The sequence below is a fragment of the Theobroma cacao genome, chromosome 4 (genome assembly GCF_000208745.1).
Source record: "Theobroma cacao cultivar B97-61/B2 chromosome 4, Criollo_cocoa_genome_V2, whole genome shotgun sequence".
Classification (NCBI taxonomy): domain Eukaryota; kingdom Viridiplantae; phylum Streptophyta; class Magnoliopsida; order Malvales; family Malvaceae; genus Theobroma; species Theobroma cacao.
Genome location: NC_030853.1, coordinates 7328564 through 7348988, shown reverse-complemented (window position 1 = coordinate 7348988; position 20425 = coordinate 7328564).

Below are 20425 nucleotides of genomic sequence, written 5' to 3'. Positions count from 1 at the left end.
GTTTTATAAACAAAATGTGTTTAAATGAAATGATTTTATAAATTGTCTTGAAATTGAATGATGGCTTTGAAAATAGAGTAATTGGAGACCATTTGATGTATTGTGAATTTATGGTTCTAATTGATTGGCTTATGGCAATATTGGCATGAATGGCTGAATTGGTATTTGTGTTGAAAATGTATAAACTGTTGTTTGCCTTTATGGGCTGGATTGTGATAAAATTGCCATGTCATGCTGTTGAATTTTTATTGTATGGTGGGTTATAATTGGCCGCTACAGTGGACGGATTCTGTGGACCAGCCTATTATAGGGGGCACGGTAACCCTATTATATTCATACCACAGTATGAAAGGCGCGAATGGATAACTCCTAAGGTTAACACTTTGGAGTTCACTTCACGCCAAACCACCACGTGAGGGTGAACTCAGCCAACGCCAAGGAACGACTATATTTTCAAAATAAAAACATGATTTATGCGTACATAACTTTTTAACAACCTTGGCGGACTCAGTTGGGATAGCCCTCGGCCAAGGTATCCCTGATAATTGAGTATGAGAATGATTTTGGCACGAGCCAAAGTTTTAAGAAATTCATAAGCCATGTTGATTGCTCGATTCATATGAATTGATTTTATTTGGTTAAAATGAGTTGAAAGGTGATAAATTACAATATGATGATCTATTTTAATCTGTCTCCATTTACTCAGCTTTAGATATTTTGGATGGTATTTGTTTACTCACTGAGATTATATAATCTCACCCCCTTCCTTTCCATCCATTTCAGGCTTAGGATAGTCGGTAGATAGCTCATTTCGTTGAGGGTTGTAGTTGGACTTGCATCCTCATAAAACTGTAGGTTCATAGCCTTCATTACTTTTGGTCTTTCGTGGGCCTACGTATCACTGTAAATTAAATTTTATACTTGGGTTATCTGTATTACAATATGTATGAATTTATTTAGCTTTTACGCTACAAAAATTATTTACTAGTAACTCTATAAATATTGTTTTATAAGAAAATAGAATACTTTATTGAATATTTTTATTATATTCAAATAGTTATAATTTTACTTTAAATGAATGTTTTAGATATCTAAACTTATTTTTGATTATGAAATATGTGTTTTCCACTTGCATACTACATTTTTATCTGGTTTCAAAATTTTTGAGGAAAAATGACCAAAATGCCTCTGTGCTACAAAAATTAATTTTCTATCATTTTGATTTGGAAATAGTTTATAATCTCTCAAACACATGATATTTAACAACTGCTGCTCACAGGAAATGTGAGAAAAACTGACATAAAAGCCTTGTGAGGTTTTGATCGGCATTTTGGACAATGAATGTCTATCTGGACATCGCGGCCGTTGTCACGGGCTCGAAGGGAGTACCAAGTCGTGACACAACAGCATCACACCAACACAATTGACATGAATATTATTCCAAAAGCTATTTTCCTAAATCAAGTTTTGCTAGTAATTCCTAACTAGCTTCCAATTGCCATTTGATTGGCTATTTATTCACACTACTCTAGTCACACTAGAAACAAATAAATAACCTTCAGAAATAAAACAGTCTACAATTTAATTATTGATCATCATCAACAACCTAAAAATCAACCTTAACTCAATACTCACCCTGGTGGTTTTGTAGTTGGATTCCTTTTGAAGAGTTTGTCAAGCTATTATGGAAAGTCTCTCTTTCTAAAACGTCCAACTAGTGAGAGAAAGTATTGAGGATAGACTTTTGAGGGTTCTTGAGGTGTAAAAGTGAAAGAGCACAAAGAATCCTATGAAAAAGTGTGCCAAAGCATGAGAATTAAACTTACTTTGAGAAAGTTATGGAGGTTTCAAGGGATGGCTTCCATGGAAGATGAAAAATATTTAGTGAGGAAGAAGGATGGGAATAAGAAGAAGAAGAAGAAGCTATTGGAAGTAAGGAGAAAGTGTTGGAAAATTTTGATATTTATCCTATAGTTGACTAAAGTTTCACTTATTGACACAAATGCCATTGCATAGTTGACTTTGCCTTCTTCTACCCTTTTGCTCAAACTTTTTACTCTTTTGACCCTGAGAAAAGACAACAATAGATTAAAGGTACTCAAGTTCATGAAAACTTAAAAATTTAGACTTGAGGTCCAAAATAACCATTTTACCCCTATTATGGAAATTATTATTATTTTTATTTTGTTCATTTATTTCATTGTTCTATACATCATTCATTTATTCGTTAGGCCTACTTAGGCCTTAATAATGTTAGAGAAACCCATTTCTAGGAGTTCACCAAGGAAATGACAAAACTACCCCTAACCCACGTCATTGTGTCTACCTCCGCTACACGTCTCTGAAGGTCGAGGTTTCACATTGTATGAGTAAGTTTATGTAACAACTGGTTCTAGATCGCTATCGGCACTCGAGTCTCACAGAAGAACCCGCCAAGTCCCAAGCAAGCCTTTAATTACCTCTTAATGCTATGTCATATACTACCACTCACATATGTAATTGCTTAATATGAGACAACCTTTATAGATGTTTAAAGCAAGTGTTATAAACAATTGACTAAGCATTTGTACGATTTAATCGCAACACAAATTCATTGTCTACAAACTCAATTGTACACTTTCTAGTTTACACAACTATTTACATCCAAAACAAAATATACTATGAATGATTGAACCCTTAACAACAAAGCGAGTTGGAGTTGGGTACTAGGAGATGCCTTTACCTACACTATAGTGGATAGAAATATGCCCACGAAAATACGTTAAGCTTATCACTTATCTGCAAAATGGATATAGTGGGGCGAGTCTCATAGATTCAGTGATCATTGGCTCAGTGAGTAAGGTGAAGATGGGAAAAGGAGTAAAGTAGAGATTTTAAATAGTAAACTTAGCACACAAAAATGTTAACCTTATAAATCAAAATAAGGTGTTTGTGCCTTGCTAATATGCCAAAAAATTTGGGATGTGGTGTAATCGTTTCAAGAAGAATGCAAAAATTTGTGCATTGTATAAATAAATTTCAATAAAAGAAATCATTTAATACCCTTGTATTCATAATAGGGCCAATTATAAGCATGTACGTTCTTGTTTAACAAGTCATGTATAACTGTTCGTATACATCCACATATAATCAAACTTGTGATCAACACTTTATGCATTGAAAGCTTTCCAATGAAAGGGGAGCTGAGAAAAATCAATATTTCTTCACCATGCAAAAGACTTCGAGTTTGAAATCGAAAAGAGATGCTACTCTCGAGTAGGTAATTAGCCGATGGACCCTCTTCCACGTAATAATATCCTAGAGGCCTTCTCCCCTGATTCCCTCTGCCATGGCAAATCTCAACAATGTTGGCCGACATATGAGCATTATCATATATTGTGTGGTCACAACCACGTATAACAGCCCATTGCCATGTCACATATATTCACAGCCCATCGACGACCCAAAAATATCTCTATCTAAAGTTTAGTCGTGCATAAGGGTCACACTATCCCAATATGGCATTCGAACCTACTTTCGATGCTCTTGATTCATCAAAACCATTTTCATAAGTTAACACAATGTTTTCAAAATATTTAACATATAATCATTTTGAAAACAAAATACGATTTGAATTTATGGTGTAAATGTGAGACCTCAACCTCTATAGGCTTGTAACTAAGTATAGATGCAATAATACGAGCCAGGGGTAGTTTCATAATTTTCTCTAATAAGCTTCCAAAAGAAAGTTTTATGATATTTTAAGGCTTAAATGGGTATAAGACTACATAAATGATGTGTGCTGATGAAAACACGAAGAAAACTAGAAGTTTCAATAATTTTCATAACAGGGGCAAAACGATCATTTTTCACCTCGAGTTAAAATTTTATGTTTTATGAACCCGAACATGTCTAGACCATTATGGATCTTGTCCCAGTGTTAAAAGAGCCAAAAGATCGCATAAAAGATTGGAGGAGAATAAGTTAATTAGTGGAGGGGCATTTTCGTAATTTTAAGGAAATGGAAAAAATTGGCCTATAAATATCTTGAAATTCCAGCAACTTCTTGAAATTTCCAGCAGCTATCTTCTTCTTCCCTTCTCGTCTCTCACGTTTCTTCAATTCTTCCATGGGAGTTTACTTCAAGCTTCCATAACTTTCTCTATTTAGCTCCAATTTTCATGCTTTTGGTGTACTCTTCCATAAACCCTTATGCTCTTTCATCCTCTCACTTTAAAACCCTTCAAAAATCTGGTTTTCATACTTTTTCTCACTAGTTGGACATTCTAGAGAGAGAAAGAGAGAATTACACCATTTATTTAGAAGCTATTGGGAGATAATTTGACTACAAAGGAGCCCTAGGGTAAGTGGTTAACTAAGCTCAATTTTTAGCTACAGAAAATGGCTAGTAATTGAGATTTATGAGCTGTTTTATTGTTGACCATGTTCATTACTTTTTAGTGATTAAGATAGTGAACATAGATAGCCATTTAATGTGGTAATTGAAAACTAGCTAAGAGATAGCTTTTAGAGTTCATAGTGTGTAAATTGATCTATCGTTTATGTTAATGTGATCCTAGGTTTTAAGGAAGCCTCATCATCCCATTTGGACAATTAAAGGAATTGGAGTCATCTAAAGGCTCTACAATCAATTGTGAGTAGATTGCCTTCAAAACTTATTTTGGGAATATAATGTATTTGACAAGCGTTTGAATGATTTTATATGATTTTTCATGAAAATGAATGCCTTGGGAACAAGCTTTTTGAGAAATGATTTATGTTATGATATGTGGTTATTATGGATTTCTATGTGGCTGCATTATGTTGATATACATATATGCTTGAATATAATGTTGTGTAATTATATTGACTCGGCTATGTGCGAGTAGGGAGTGCACATAACCCGGTGATGACCCAGCCATGTGCGAGTAGGGAGTGCACATGAGCTGGTGATGATGATGATGATGGGATGGTGTGATGATGATGATGGGTATATGCGTACATATATATACATATGTAAATATGTGTGTTATAGGAAATTAATGGATAATGGTTTATGGTTGTAATGCATGTGAAACTTGACATGTTAAACCTTGAGAAATTGTTATGTGTTTCATATTGGTTTTGAACATTTCAAACAAGGTGGTTTTCTTTGGGAGAAAGGGAAATTTTCATTTGATTCCCTGTATTTCACTACAGCGAGAAACTCTCGGGTTTTGAAAGGGTAGGCTGGTCGAAAACTCACTACAGCGAGGATGCACTTTCGCTACAGCAAGAATGACACTGTAGCTTTTCGTTGTAGCGAAATACATTTTCGTTGCAACGAGAAACCTTTTTGTTTCTGGGTTGCAATTTCGCTGTAGCGAGATTGAATTTCGCTACAGCGAGAAACATTCTGTTTCTGGGTTACAATTTCGTTGTAGCGAGATTGAAACATTCTGTTTCTGGGTTACAATAAGCGAAAAACTTTTTATTTTGGTCTCCTATCTTGTTCAATTACTGTCCTATCTTTCACTTCTTTACTACCATATCAGAGCATGGACTTCCAACATTAAGGATTAAATGAGTTAAGTTTAAAATGAGGAGGTTTAGTGAGAAATCCTCGGCCAGTTGAGAAACCCTAGTTCAGTTAATAACTAAATCCCAACGTCGCTGCAACGAAAATTCATTCTCGCTGCAGCATTACTGCAGAGAGAATGCCTTTCCGCTGCAGCGAAGATTCGTTGTCGTATTTGACTTACTTGTGTAATATTGAAGTTTTTATTCTTCAAATGGTTCGTTATGTATGGGTTAATGATTTTCAAATGATTAATCATTTAAAGGCTTGATGAGGGGTTTTTAATAAGAATGGAAACAAATTGCATTGTTTTGAAAAAGAATGCATCATGATTTCATTAAAGATTCCTTATGGTATGCTTGTTCCCTTCCTTGTTCACTCACTGGGTTTATACTCACCATTTTCAAATTCATGTTTTCAGATCACGAGGCAGCCGGTAACTTGGACGAGGTGTCCTTGTAGACCTGTGTCCATCTTTTGGTAGGTGTCTCAACATTCAGTAGCTGTACATTCATCCGAGTCCCTCCGTTGGAAGTCGAGTGTTATTTTGTTTTGTATAGACAAACTTAATGTAAATTATTAGAATACATGTTGTAGACATTATATGTAAATTTTTAAGGAGTAATGCCAATACGAGTTGGCAATGTATATCACTATTTTGATTCAAAAGTATGAATTATGACTTAGCAATATTTGATGGAAAGATAAGTAGGATAAAATGATAGGCTTGCTTGGGCTTAATAGATTACGTTTATTGGGCCCTTGCGCCGGTCATGGCCCGAAAATTTGGGTCGTGACAGTAAAACCCTTGTATAAAGTTTGAATTTAAATCATGACTGATAAACATAAAATTTGGTTGTTTAACATGTGCAACAAAATATGCACACTACACAAGTATGCAAGGCACGATTTGATGCAAAAGTATTTCACAAGGCTTGTTTCCTGGTTTCTAAAATGCTTTATATATATAGCATATGTAGTATTGCCAAAGCAGTTTCAAAATTTATTTACATTCATAATGGTATATACTTTTCTACTAGCCCATTCTTTCCACAATGACAGTGTATAAAACATTCACAAATAGGTATTCAAATCACTTATCGTTCTTTAGCAACTCATGCTTTCCACAATGGCATTGAATAACTCATTGACAAATTACCATACATATGATATTATAAAATATGGAACCTTTTGAAATAGATACTGAAATACCCCGTATTTTGATACAATGGCTAATAAAGTTTACGGATACTAATTTAGATAAATTACCAAGTTAAAAAGGGTAATTTAGAAGTAAACCTGTGAAATCTCGATCTCCATAGACACATAACTAGAAGTAAACGAGATAATGCGAACTAGGGGTAATTTCATCATTTCTCTTGGTGAGCCCCTAAAAGTAGTTTTCTAATATTATTAAGGTCCAAGTAGGCCTAAGGAATACTTTGAGAGAAAATATTTCGCATGCGAGAAAATAATAATAAAATAATAAAATTTTTATCAGAGAAGAATTTGCAGGATAAAAAGTGATTCGGAAGTCAATTGAGGCATAATAAGGCATTTTGGGTGCCAAGGAGACAAGAGTAGACAATAGCAAATTTTTGGAATAAAATAATATTAAAATATTAATATTTTATTCAGTGTCAAAATTTTTCATGAAGAAGGAGTATATGGTCAATCTAAGTGGGGGAGAAGAAGAATGAGAGAATTTTAGAGAAAATTGATGTTAATGGTGCCGCATGTCATTATTAAGTAAAGATAACGCGAGCAAATAAATATTTTAAATATTATGTGGACACCGCGTTGGAGTACTAACTTCATACTTTGTTTGTACATGTGTAGAAGAAGGTAATAGAAGGAAATTGGTGTTAAATGAGTCTTGGGAGGACTAAATTAAAATGAAAGGAAACAAAAGGGTAAAATGGTCATTTTGCACCCCGAGTCAAAATTTTAAGTTTTCGTAAACCTGAGTAGTTTAGATCATTGTGGACATTGTCCTTGTGTCAAAAGAATAAAAAGATTGCACAAAGGATTGGAGAAGAACAAGTTAACTTACTAAAGGGCATTTTTGTAATTTTTAAGGGAATTAGATAAGTTTGAGCTATAAATACCTTCTCCTTTCAGTAGCTTCTTCAATTTCCAGTAGCTTCTTCTCCTTCCTCCTTCCATCTCACGTTTGTTTCCCCCTCCATGGAAGCATGGTATGAAAACTTCATAACTTTCTCTCTCTAGCTCCAATTTTCATGACTATGTGCACCTTTTCATGGAATCCTTGTGCTCTTTTACTCTTTTACTTCAAAACCCTTGAAAAATCCCACTTTCATACTTTCTCTCACTAGTTAGGTGTTTAGAGAGAGAAAGAGGAGAAAGCTCCCATAATAGCTTGGAAAATTTATTGGCAAGAATTTCAAAGTTATAAGCTACCAAGGTGAGTAGTGAATTAAATTTTTTTTTTTTTGTGCTGGGAATGATTAGTAAGTAGACTTGTGAATGTTGTAGTTGAGGTTATCCACTCATTTTAGAGTGATCAAGGTAGTGAAAATAGATAGCCATTTAAATGGCAATTAGAAGCTAGCTAAGAGAAAGCGTTAGACTTTATAAGTATGTGAATTGACAAATTGGTGATGCTAATGTGATGATAGGTTCCAATGAAGCCCCATCATCCCATTTGGACAATTAGGGAAGTTAGGATTGGCTAAAGGCTCAAAGAATACTGGTGAGTGATCTACATCTCAAAACTTGTTTTGGGAATGTGAATGAAATTGCACAAACATTTGAATGATTTATCCAACTTTTCTTAAAAACAAGTGCCTTGGGAACAAGCCTTTGGAAATTGCCTTTATGTTGTGACATGTGGTTGGTTATGGATTTATGCACTATTACATTTTGGTGGTGTATATATATATATGTGTGTGGTGTGCATGATAATTGATATTGTGTATGATGATTATAACCATGTGTGTGCAAGATGTGGGGGGGATGCACATGCCAGTGATCTCGTGGTGAGGGAGGTGGATGATGATAGTGCCCGTGTGCACTATGTGGGGGGATGTACACGATGGCACTGATTGTGCACGATGTGGGGGGATGCACATGATGACTCCAGCTATGTGCACGATGTGGGGGGATGCACATGAGCTGGGTGTGATGATGGTGATATTGGTGTTTATCTATGTATTTATGCATATCTATGTTTATGAAATGAAAGCTCATGAATATGATATATGATTGAAATGCATGTGAAATTTGATATGTTAAACTTTGGGAATTTATATGTGTTTCATGTTGCATTTGTCATGTGAACAGGGTGGCCTTTTCTTGAGAGAATGGGGAATTTTTACTGGTGCCCTGTTTCTCGCTGCAGCGAGATTCATTCTCACTGTAGCAAGAAACTCTCAGGTTTTGAGGGTTTCACCAGACATGGTTCTTGCTACAACGAGAAAGTTTGTGTTTTATGGCATGAATCTCGTTGCAGCAAAAAACTTTCTGTTTCACTTAGTATCTTGATTGATTGCTATGCTATTTTCCATTTCTTTGGTACCATAGTTGAGCATAGACTTCCAACATTAAGAAATAAACAAATTAAGTTTAAAATGAAGGGTTTGGTGAGAAACCGTCGGCCAGTTGATAATTTAAGTCAAATGTCGCTGTAGCGATAATGCCTTTCCACTGCAGCGAGGACCGGTCATCTACTTGACTTGATTTGTATGAATGTTATTAAAGTTTTCATTCTTCAAATCTTTTGTTGTGCATGGACCCTTTACATTAAGTGATTTAATCAATTAGGGTTTTCCTGAGGGGTTTTGATAAGCACTAAATTAAATTGCATTGTTTTTTAAACAAGTGCATCATGATTTCCAAATTCTTCTTATTGATTGCTTGTTCCCTTCGTATGTTCACTCACTAAGTTTCGTACTCACGTTTTTAAATTCATGTTTTCAGATTTGGACGCAGTTGGGACCTAGATTGAGTCACACACATATGCTCGCTTTCTTGGTAGGTACTATGGCATCTCAGTAGCTGCACCTTCACTATGGTCACTCCGCTGGAAGTCTAGAGTCCTTTTCGTTGAACATATGTACCTTGATGTAAATTGTTAAGATAAATATATTTCTTAAGCAATAGGCATTTATGTTGATTAATGTTGCCACTACGAGATGGCACGAATGACATTATTTTGAATCATAAATAGGAACATATGGTTTCGATGGAAATGTAGTGGAATACTTGTTGATAAGAATTATGAAATATGGTTGTAAGAGTGAGTGATGAAATCAATGAATGGAGTCACATAAATAGGCTTGCTTGGGCTTAGTGGGCTATCCCCATTGGGTCCATGCGCCGGTCATGGCCAGGGATATGGGCCGTGATAGATACCTCCTGTTCACCTCTCTTGGTGGGATGTTACTTCGCCAATAATATCTTCTTAAATGCTTAGTCTTATGAATATGACTTACAATTTATCCTTCTTAGTTTATGCTTGTAGCAATAATCCTTGCTTTGTCAACTTCCTAACATCATTTCAATCTAATGCATTTAATAAGCTTTGTTGCCATTATATTCTGCACTTGCTGTTCATGTTTTATTCTACGATTGCATCTCTTATTCTTAAAAGATAATCGTTTACACAAGATACTTAGTGTAAATTTTGAATTACATAAACCCAACAACTTGTTTATAACTTCAAATGCCCATGTGAATCTTTTCTAGTAACATTTATCGTGTTCAAACTATTGTTTTCATACTATTAATCACATATATGGCATCAACTATAAATTCGAGTTCACCAAATAATTTCTATGCTTATATGCTCATTATTCATATTTAATGTGCTGCCACTAAGCACAATATCAACTTTTGTTCACATTGCACCAATATCATTCTAAATGTTAGAATTCCTTATTCACATTCTTATTCTTTTTAAATCCTTCAACATAACACATTTCCATAATATATTTTTCAAATCTTTTAACTTATACGAGCATTGCTCCTAACTGTTCCTAAGACATCTAAATAAAATTCACATTGCATGCTTTACCCTTGTGATGGCTTGGATTTTGCATGCAACCTTAATATTTCTCCAAAGCTTTAATCATCAAGCTGCCACAATAACTCATAAATAAATTTCCAATATTTCCTATCAACTGTAGGATTAAAAATGCAAGATTATACTTACCCCTTTTCTTTATACCTCAAATTCACCATTCCACAATAGTTTGGTTAAATGAATGTGTAAAACCCGACCCCATAAACACATGTCACGACATACATGCATTGAGCAGCATGTTATTATGCTAGGAAAGCACCTAAGAATAGACGAAACTCGGTATCCTACCTAACGGTACACTTGAGTTGATTTAACCTCGAACTAGTTCAAATAGGAATTGTAGGATAAAATTTAATATTTTATAGTCCAGGAATGACTAAAAATGATTGTTCGGAGTTTGAGGGTTCATTAGGGGTAAATTTGAAAATTTTGATGTTTAAGGGTAAAAATCGTCATTTTGCCACCTAAAATAATAATTTGATCATGGAGTGAAATTTTTGACCAAGATTAACTATTTGGAGTATAATTTAATTATAGGAAGTGAAAAAGTTTAATTCTGGTGATTTTTGGAGTGTAGGGGTAAAATCGTAATTTTACCATCTGCGGACAAAATTTGAGATTTTGAGAGAATTTAGATCAAATTTGACAAATTAGAGAATGGTATGAGTATAAGGGATGAAAAATATGTCTATGGGTAATTTTTCAGTTTTTGGGGTAAAAATGTAATTTTTCACTTTTACAGGGGTAAAAGTGTAAATTTCAAAAATTACTCCACCTAGACTTTGGATAAGTCTGAGAATTTTACCTAAGCTATGGATATTGGGGACAAGTGTATGGTGAAAATTTGAAAACAAATGGATGAAATTTTAAAAATGGGCCAATGGGAATGTGACAAAATGAAAAGTCAGCCCATTTAAACCCCATTTTAAGTGCTGGCCGGCCATAAGGGAGAACAAGAGATAAAATAGAGAGGAAAGGACGAAAAAAAGAAAAACCAAAGAGAAACAAGAAAATTCAAAGGTGAATTCGTGTTTTTCGTCAGTTTACGCGTCTAACGGTAAGATTTTTTGATTTTAGCTTGATTTCTACCTTTCCTATGCCTTTATTTCCATTAAGCATGATTGAGGAGAGAGATCAAAAAGTGATATCAAGGGCTGGACAAAATTCTAGGTGAGAGATTTTGGATTTTTAGGTTTTGATTTTTAGTTAAATTGGTAGTTTTAGTTAGTAAAATGTGTATAGAAATTAAATTGGGCAAGAAAGCACGAAATTTTCACAATACCCGCCCTTGGCTGAATAAGCATTGATGTACAATGATGATGAACTGATTTTTATTCTAAGAGCAATGAAGAAAAATTGGTGAAAAATGGTTAAATGTGATAGAAAAACAAAGTGAAAAATTAACCGAGTAAATGTCCCATTTTTGACCGAATTTTTCAAGGACGAAAGTGAGCTGATTTTGGTGATTTTAGAAGGTTATTGGCTGATATTTAATGGTTAGAAATGTTGTGGAGAAAATGGGACAATTTAGAGCTAAAATGGATCGCGTTAGCAATTTAACGGGTAAAGTGCCAAAAATAGGTTAATACCGAGTTTAAGTTGTTTTAGGCTATTGCATTTCATACCATGCATTAGTATAGGATTTAAGTCAATTATATAGTGATTTAACATCAATGTGGTGAATTGGGTAAATTTTGCAATGTGTTTAGGAGGAGAGCCTTCCGATAAAGGTAAGGAAGTCGTCCCGACGAACAGTGATCGGGGTACCTAAAAATCAGTTAATTTGTACAAACGGTGAGTAAACCTATTATTATTGTAAATTATCTAGAGTTTATTTTTAAATGCTCTTTATGTATTTTATGAAATGAAAACGAGATTAAAACGAGATTTTTGATGTTTTAGAAATAAATGTGACAAATAAAAATATATTGTGTTGATTATAAAATTGAGTAATTGAAGGCTACCAATTATTTTGAAATATATATTTTCCTATGAATGGCTTATGAAATATGAGTATATGTGGCTATATTTGATAAATTGCATTAGAAATTTATGTAAGCTGTTTTTACTATGTAGGCTGGGTAAATAAATAAAAGCCACGTTATACTGTCGAAATTTTATTAAAATTGGTGGGTTTAGTCACTACAGTGACAAGTTTCCGTGGACTGCCTATTAGAGGGGCACGGTAAACCCAGTTATATAGTTACTCCGATAGTAGAGGCGAGGAGGGTAACTCCCGAGGTAGTATTAGAGCTCACTTAACGTCGAACCCCCACGTGAATGTGTAACTCGGCCAACGCCAGGGAACGACTTGTTTTAAAAATAAAAATGTGTTTCATATGTAAATATCATAACTACCTTGGCAGACTCGGTTAGATGCCTCGGTCAAGGTATCCCCGAGGATTAGTTTTGGCTTGAGCCTTGTTTTAATAAAAGTCATAAGCCTTAACAACTAATTTGGTAAATTACAAATATTTTATGATTTAAGGAATAAATTGAAAACCTTATGAAATGGTTTGTAATTTGTTGTTTAAACTTGCCTCCATGTTACTCGCTTTTAGATATTTATGATAATGTTTGTTTACTCATTGGGATTGTAAAATCTCACCCACCTCCTTTCCAAACATTTCAAGTTGTGGTAGCTTGTAGATACCCTATTTTGTTGAGGATTCTAGTTGACCTCTCTCCTCACAAACAATAGGTTGCTATCACCAGTATTTGGTGTATTCATGGGCCACTTGTCATTGTAATTATTATTGTACATTAGAACTTTGTAAATTATTGTATGTATGAATTTATTTTATTCTCACGCTACAAAAATTATTTATGTATAGTTCTATAAAAATTGTTTTATAAGAAAATGAAATATATTATCAAATATTTTTATTTAGTTGAATTAGCCAACTTTTCACTCTAAATGAATGATTTAGATTACAAAAATTTATTTTTAATCGACAGTGGATATTTTTCTACCATACGTTGTATCTTTATCAGGTTTCGAAATTTTTTTGGTAAAAATGACCAAACTACCCCTATGTGGTAAAAATTTTATTTTGATTGTTTTCTATCTAAAATAGTTTATATTTTCTTAAAACTCGATATTTAACAACGATTGCTCACAAGAAAGGCAAGAAACTGATTCGTTAGCCTTGCATGGTTTTGATTGGCATTCCGGATAATGAGTGCCAATCGGGACATCGCGACTGTTGTCATGGGCCCGAGGGAGGTTCCGGGTCGTGACAGAATGTAACTATATCCCTTCCAATCAAACTAATCTTTGCTGCCACAAAGCATTTCTCATTGTTACCAAGCCATTTTTCAAAGAACATTCAAACTAAAACCAAATCCTTACCTTGATTCTCTTGAATCTTGAAACCAAGCTTTACTCCTCCATCAACACTCCACAATTTCTCTCTTGAATGTTGAAGACTCTTAGGGTGATAAAATATCAAAACCCAACAAGGAGGAAGAAAAGGAACTTACGGTTTCCTTAGATTTATACCAAAAACCAAACCCTCACTTGGTTTCTCCTTTCTTCTCATTTCTTTTTCTCTTTTTGGGTGGAGTTTGCAAAAACTAAGTTCTTTCTTTTCTTCTCTTTCAAAGGCACGGTTTTGTCAAAGTTCCAAGCCCCATTCTCTTTTCTTTTTCTTTTTTATTGGTTATTTATTTGGCCACCCTCTTGGGACCAATCATAATGCATGCACATACTTACCTTTTTATTTCATTTGGCTATTTTGCAAGCATATTGCTTTTCACGCACCAATTTCATTCCTTTGTTATTGGTTAGAAATCCTCCTTTATTATCTATATCCATTCTTTACTTTATTTCCACTTACTCCCACCTTATTTGTGTCCAATAGTCTTTCATGCAACTTTCCCACCTTATTCTCCATTTGGCCTCCTCCTTGACCAATGATGTTACATGCAACTATATTTTCTTTTCTTTTCTCTTCCTTGCCGCCATGTGTCATGCATGCCAGATTTCCATGCTTCTTTACACTATTTATTTCCATGCACATGCTTCCTTATACACTTGTCTTGCATGCATTATATCTCTCCTTATTTTATCTCATCTTGTCTTTTGTCATTAGCCAATAAAGTCACATGCAACACATAACAATTTCATGCCTTAACTTTACATGTGGCCAACCGTACACCATGGTATACATGCATGTGTTGGCTTCTTTCCACTTGTAATGCATACAAAAATCTTTTTTTCCACCCTTTCTCCATGCATGACATTAACCTTTTTGTCACTTCGTTCTTATCCTTTTTCTTTGTCACTATTTGTCACATGGTAGGGGTCTCACATGTTCTCCACTTAAGTCAGATCTTTGTATGCAATCATTTGCATGTAATAGTAACCTCACATGCATTTTTCCATCCTCCCACAAAACCTCATTTACTTGGCTAATTATTTCACTTCATACACATTTACATGTGACAAAAAATTCCACTATCTAAATAATATAATATAATATAAATGAATAAAATATTATTTTATTCATGATATTCAATATTTGTATTTTTGTCTCCCCATTTAGACTTAACCTATACCTCACATGATGCAACCTGTTCCTACATCAAAAATTATTTTAATATTATTTTATGAATAAAAATATTATTTTATTTCAAAAATTTTCACTTACTTTTTCAAGTTCCACAGTGTCTTACTTTGCCCTAGTTCACTTCCAAATCACCTTTTAACTTCGTTAATAAAATATTATTATTTTCTTGCATATAAAATATTTTATTCCAAAATATTCCTTTCACGATTCGCAACTCTTTAGCACTACAATTAGCTTCAATTGACCTTCATCTTATCGATAAGGTCATATGGCTACTATACCAAGGTACGGGGTGTTACAATTTAGTTGTTTATCATTTAATTTGATGGATGTTGTAAGAACTTGAGTTAGATTTAATTGCATCAATTTCTATTAATTTACCTATACAATAATGAGAGTTTAATTATATTCTTATTTTGATTCTTTGAAGCATCAAAATATTGTTTGAGTATTATGTAAATTCTTATGTTCAGCTTCATTGTTAAGATGTGATTTCTACAATTTGAGCACTATATCTTTTTCTTAGATTCATTATACATATCTAGAGAAGATTTATGTGAATGTAAAATTTTGAATTACGTATTGAGTTCTAGAATTTGTTTGATTATCTCTCAAGTGAAATCCTAGGCTATGATGGGTTTAGCTATGGATGGCATGCTCAAATTATGCAATGGAAAGAAAATTAAAACTTTATAACTAAACAATCAAAACATGCCTCAACCCATGGATCACCTTGGTGATATTTAACACATAAAAATACAAAATAAATTATTATTCAGAAAGTTACCATGCCAAGTAATTTGGTAATCACAATGGCACTTCTCGAAGCAATCCCAAGAACACCACAAGGAGCAAATACCTTAGCCAATCAAGTGCTTGGCCTCCAATAGAAGTACACACGATTGCACCTGAACCTTCAATAAAATAGGGAGTTTTTAACTATACTTTGTGCTAGAAAAGACGACAACAATTGTCCTTTTCTACTTTTTCACAATTTTAGCCGAACCTCTCTTGAAAGTTACTTCATACGCAATTTTCTCTTTCACATAAAGAGAGTGGTGGCAAAAATAGAACACTTTTCTTTTTCTGACAAAAACTAGGTTTTCTTCAATTGTGAAAAACTCTCATATGGAAAATAGTTAAAAAGTGACTTATATAGTCAGGTTTAAAAAACTTTAATTTTGCAATTAAGCCCTTAATATTATAACACATTATAATATTGGGCCCATTACTTAATTAAACTCTTTTAATTAAGTCCTTGGAAACTAAAATCAAAATTAATTTCCTTTATATTTTGTAGTCAAGGCTTTATAATTATAACTATTTATAATTATGTCTAAAACTAAATTAAACTCTTTTAATTAAGTTTATAAAAGTTAATTACCCAGCATTTGTTTTAAGTTTAACTTAAATCATCACTCTCCAAATTTATTCAAATGCAATCATTGTCTGTGATCCATTAAGTACCTAACAAGTTGGCAAAGGAATTGATTAATGACTTAATTGATTAATATAATTTTCAATCAATTAATTTATAATCAATTCCATAGACGAAGATTGGAATCTAGCAATGCATCATGGTCACCTAATTGTTAAGAGAGTTAAACGGTTCTTTGATATTAATGTACAGTCTATCAGTATAATTCATTCCCTCATCATATATCCCGAAGATGATAAGAGCTTAGTACAGTGTTTACTCTTATTAACCTTCATATTTGTTCCTACAGTTATAGCATTAGCTTTATAGGGAGTTATGAAACCTTTTTCATAATCTCCATGTCACCTTGGCCAAGGACTTCAGTAAGCTAATGTTAACCAAGGATTGATAGGATATGTCCTCTAAAACACTTAAGGTGATGATTCCTATCTTGACCACTCATTTGCCTTCACATGCTTCATACTATACCCAAAAGCATCCTATTTTGGCATCTTTGGTTAGGCACCCATAGAGATGAAATCAAAAAATAACACTCCCCATATAAGACATTCTAGTGTCTCAGGTCTAGGGACTATTTACACAACTGACACATAAGAAGTGTTGCAAGGACACTAAAGTGTATTACCAAATGCATTTCTCACGAAAGGTCATGTTCAATGAACTTGCTCTCTAGGGCAAGCACCTATATTCTAGTTCCAAGTATCTCTATACTTCAATCTATGAGATCGATTGCTTACTTCCAAAGTAAGGAGCATAGAATATACTAGTCTCTAAGCATCATTGATGTGCAATCTCAATGATACATTGACCAAGAACATTTTGAAATTATGCTTTGATACATATGGATCTTATAACTGCAACCCATTATAGTTCTCTTGCAAGACATATTAATCTCATGGACTTCATTCAATTAGACTTATAACTCATTATAATTGATGTTTATTGATGAAGAAAAACCTCTAACCATTCAGCACGAATGATATTGTTGCATGATTATAATCAAGCCTTAGCTGATCTCAATTGGCTGTAGGACTCATCCCAATAGGTTATACATAGTTAAGGAGATGATTTAGGCCATCTTTGGACCGATTGAGCCTTTTGAGCTACCTTTTTATATAGTTAACCTTAGTTAACCCTTTTGAGCCTAAAGTAACATTTTCTTTATTTAAATACTTAATTATTAGCCTAGACCTTTACATAAATAATCCCAATTGTTGCATCCCTCATTCCTAAGTGCATAAGTCAACTTAGGAAATATAATGAGCTAAATAGTGAAAAAAGTAGTAAAGATGACAAGTTCAAAAATATGATTATATTCATCTCACTACCCAATAAAAGAAATAAGTTTGGAGGTGTGAAATAGAGAAAAAGGAAAAGGGAAAGAAAAAAAAAGAAAAAGATTGAAGCGTTGAAGAGAATAAAAATTTAATGAAAAAGGGGTATGCTAGGTGAAGGAAAATAAAGCTCTAAGTAGGTCATAGAATGTCTATGTGCTTAGGTGATTTGAGCTACATATTATTCCATATCCTACCATTACACTACCCATGCATTACAAGCTTGATAAAGTCTTATTGATCCTTAACTTAGTATTAGTCTACATTAGTGTAGAGAGCGATGAAAAGCACACCTATGAAACTTTGTTACTAATTTGAATTTTGGATGCGTACAAACTTATTTGGATTGATTAATGTTCTAGGTAAAAAGATTGCACACACACAAGGAAATCCACTTGACAATAAGCTTGTATTTGAATTAAAACATAAACTTGAATAATATTTGTGTATTGCTTTGAGTTGAGATTATGAGTTAACTTATAAGGGATATTAAATGAGATTGTTTAGTTAGTGCAATTTATTTCTAGTTAAGTTGTTTTCTTCATTTATGTTATTGCAGTTTAGTTTATGTTTTGCTCAAGGACTAGAAAAATTTTAAGTTTGAGGGTATGATAACTCTAATATATAGATTTATTTTGATACACTTTGGGAGCTTAACTAGCTAGGTCTTTGAGATTTTCGATTCAGAATTTAGTATTTTAGTTGTTTTTCTTAATTAAGTTTGATTGCATGTTGAGTAGTATAATTTTATGTTATTTTCTTTTAAATTACTTTTAGAATAGTTATTGTTGATATCTCTTGTTGTTCTTGAAAGACATTTGATGAGAATGGTTAATTTGGTGAAAAATCGCACAAGTGTGGTGATGGCTTTATTCATACATGCTGTAGTATTTTGAGGATACCAAAGCTAAAGAGGACTAATTGATGTGATTCATGAGCCATTGAAATGTTAAAAGACAAGGCTACAACTTTCATATTTACCACTTTCTCTAGTTTGGATCATATCAAGGTGAAAATCGCATTAAAAGAATCTAGTTTGCTACAATTTTGCATAAGGCAGCACATGGAGTGAAAGTCGTGGCCTTGAGTTGCTCAAGGCTATAGCGTCGAGGAGGCTAAAGCCATAGCACTAAGGAGAGTGTGGCCACGGTTTTGGTGTAAGTGATGTCTCCATAGTGCCACCCGAAGTGCCAAAGAGGGCAGAACTGCGATGCCTGGAGATTTCTAAAAATAAAATGTTTTGAGGGAATTTAGAAATTAGGTTTATTTGAAGCTTATTTAAAGGACCTTTTTTAGAGGTTTTGAAGGGAGGATGGCAAGCAACTATTATGGAGTGAAAGAGCCAAGAACGAAGCAAGAATGTAAGAGCATTATAGAAATAATTGAGATTAAAAGCTTCTACTATTAGTATCTTTCTCTACTTTTTTTTCTCTTATTTTCTTTAACTTGGATTCATGGCTAAATTTCTTTGGATGATGTTTTTATTAGTTATTATGAGCTAAATTAGCTTCCTAGGATTGTGGTGGATTTCAACATGTAATCTGAATTTTTTTTCTACTTACTAAATGGGTCTATGTCACATCCCATTTCCTAGAGTGATCGTGAACGGCGCATAGACCCAGATGAGCATAACCCACTAGGCCCAAGCAAGCCTATTATCTTAATCACCATTAAACAATCATTATTACTTGCAGAAGCATCACATAACATTCATTATCATACATTTTCATCATGCATTCATTTTATAAAACTCATTATATAATTATGAAACTTCTCAACTTAATTGTATAAACTCAAAATTTTTATATATATCAACAAGTGCCACTATCACATTGCACAATAACATTAAACATTATCCACACCCTCAGGTGTCCATAATTTTTGCGTAAAATGCCTAAGGATTGGCAACTTGAACATAAACATGTTCATAGTTTGTAAACATAAATGTCAAGCAAAGACCGACTCATTAGTGGAACGTGACTCGACTTGTAGGCTGGAAATGGCTACTAACTCACCTACCAAAAAAGGAATGAAACACGTCTCCATGACTTTGGCTGCTATAAAGTGCAATCTATCATCACTGATCTACAAATAAAAATAAATGGGGGAAAATAACATGTGACTTTGAAAAACTCGGTCAGTGGATACGAGAAGGGGACAAACCAAGGGATAAGACTATTTCCTAAACATGCACTTGTAATCTCATGACATTCTTAAACAATTTAATCATAGAATTCATGAAACTTATTATTTGAACACATTTAAATAGTAATTCATTTGAAAATACGTTACTATAAGCTTTTTGAAATCTTTTACCTTTGAAATTCTCATTAAATTCAATCAAACAACCTGTTCTACACCAAATCTATCGATACATTACTGAATGTATTAATACTTTCAAGCATCTACTGATACATTAGTAAAATATATTGATACATTTCACTCAGAAGCTAACCTAAAGCATTTTGTTTAGAATGTATCAATACTAAATCCGTAAGTATC